This window comes from Durio zibethinus, unplaced genomic scaffold, assembly GCF_047325235.1.
Source record: "Durio zibethinus cultivar Kanyao isolate XHJ-2024 unplaced genomic scaffold, ASM4732523v1 HiC_scaffold_388, whole genome shotgun sequence".
In the NCBI taxonomy this organism is placed as follows: domain Eukaryota; kingdom Viridiplantae; phylum Streptophyta; class Magnoliopsida; order Malvales; family Malvaceae; genus Durio; species Durio zibethinus.
In genome coordinates, this window is record NW_028323011.1 from 645001 (window position 1) to 647500 (window position 2500).

The window sequence follows — 2500 nt, forward strand, 5'->3', positions numbered from 1 at the left end:
CGGGCGCTTGCCTCGACCACCATCGGCACACGCTGGGCCCTGGTGCGGCAGGTTCCCTCGACCACCATCGGCACACGCTGGGCCCTGGTGCGGCAGGTTGCCTCGATCACCATCGGCACAAGCTGGGCCCTGGTGCGGGCGGTTGCCTCGACCACCATCGGCACACGCTGGGCCCTGGTGCGGCAGCTTGCCTCGAGCACCATCGGCACACGCTCGACCCTGGTGCGGTCGGTTGCCCCGAGCACCATCGGCACACGTTGGGCCCTGGTGCGGCAGGTTGCCTCGACCACCATCGGCACACGCTGGGCCCTGGTGCGGGCGCTTGCCTCGACCACCATCGGCACACGCTCCGCCCTGGTGCGGTCGGTTGCCTCGAGCACCATCGGCACACGCTGGGACCTGGTGCGGCAGGTTGCCTCGACCACCATCGGCACACGCTGGGCCCGGGTGCGGGCGGTTGCCTCGACCACCATCGGCACACGCTGGGCCCTGGTGCGGGCGGTTGCCTCGACCACCATCGGCACACGCTGGGCCCTGGTGCGGGCGCTTGCCTCGACCACCATCGGCACACGCTGGGCCCTGGTGCGGCAGGTTGCCTCGAGCACCATCGGCACACGCTGGGCCCTGGTGCGGCAGGTTGCCTCGACCACCATCGGCACACGCTGGGCCCTGGTGCGGGCGCTTGCCTCGAGCACCATCGGCACACGCTCGGCCCTGGTGCGGTCGGTTGCCTCGAGCACCATCGGCACACGCTGGGCCCTGGTGCGGCAGGTTGCCTCGACCACCATCGGCACACGCTGGGCCCTGGTGAGGGCGCTTGCCTCGACCACCATCGGCACACGCTCGGCCCTGGTGCGGTCGGTTGCCTCGAGCACCATCGGCACACGCTGGGCCCTGGTGCGGGCGCTTGCCTCGAGCACCATCGGCACACGCTCGGCCCTGGTGCGGTCGGTTGCCTCGAGCACCATCGGCACACGCTGGGCCCTGGTGCGGCAGGTTGCCTCGACCACCATCGGCACACGCTGGGCCCTGGTGCGGGCGCTTGCCTCGACCACCATCGGCACACGCTCGGCCCTGGTGCGGCAGGTTGCCTCGAGCACCATCGGCACACGCTGGGCCCTGGTGCGGGCGGTTGCCTCGACCACCATCGGCACACGCTGGGCCCTGGTGCGGGCGCTTGCCTCGACCACCATCGGCACACGCTGGGCCCTGGTGCGGCAGGTTGCCTCGAGCACCATCGGCACACGCTGGGCCCTGGTGCGGTCGGTTGCCTCGAGCACCATCGGCACACGCTGGGCGCTGGTGCGGGCGCTTGCCTCGACCACCATCGGCACACGCTGGGCCCTGGTGCGGCAGGTTGCCTCGATCACCATCGGCACACGCTGGGCCCTGGTGCGACAGGTTGCCTCGAGCACCATCGGCACACTATCGGCCCTGGTGCGGGCGGTTGCCTCGACCACCATCGGCACACGCTGGGCCCTGGTGCGGGCGCTTGCCTCGGGCACCATCGGCACACGCTGGGCCCTGGTGCGGGCGGTTGCCTCGAGCACCATCGGCACACGCTGGGCCCTGGTGGGTTTAGGCACATCTTCAAATTTCTGCCGTGCCAATGCCATTTTTATGGCTTGTAAATTCATACAATGGTCCCCTAAGCCTTCACGTGAAGTTTCGTTGGAAGATGACTCGTTTTCTATTTTTCACGATTTTCGAAACTTTTTGCGGTTCGGGATTTTTTAAAATTTTTTTATAAGGATTTTTGGCCCCAAATTTTGTAGGCATGATCCTTCTATTTTTGTTGGCATGCACAAAAAAATTCAGCTAAAAACTCGAAGTAGAGAAGATTTTGTGACCGTTTGAAAAAAGTGTCCCCATTTCAGACACTTTAACGGCTACTGGTAGCAAACCTGTAAAATCTCAAATGCTCTTTAAGGGGGTGTGAATTCTCAGAGGTTTGATGAGGGATAGGGGGCCAACACAAGGCCAAGTACCAGCACCCATCGCACATCATGTGCGCACACCCCCCCGGCCCCCCTCCCAATCGCCGGAACCCCAATGCCGCCGGTCAGGTTCTCCGGCGGTACTCCGGCGATGCTCCGGCGATGCTCCGGCGATGCTGTCCCGAGTGAAAAAAATGCGGCACCAGCACATGCTGGAGCCAAGCATGGGCACCGTGGCTCAAAATCGAACTTCGGCCAAGGCCTCGACCATCAATGGCACATGATGACGCATGGTGATGGCACATGCATCGACCATCATCGGCATAGGCTGCCCTTCGGTACGGGCACTTGCCTCGACCGCCATCGGCACAAGCTGGGCCCTGGTGTGGGTTGTTGCCTCGATCACAATCGGCACATGCTGAGCCTTGGTGCGGGCGGTTGCCTCGAGCACCATCGGCAGACCCTGGGCCCTGGTGCGGCCGGTTGCCCCGATAACCATCGGCACACGCTGGGCCCTGGGGCGGGCGTTTGCCCCCAGCACCATCGGCACACGCTGGGCCCTG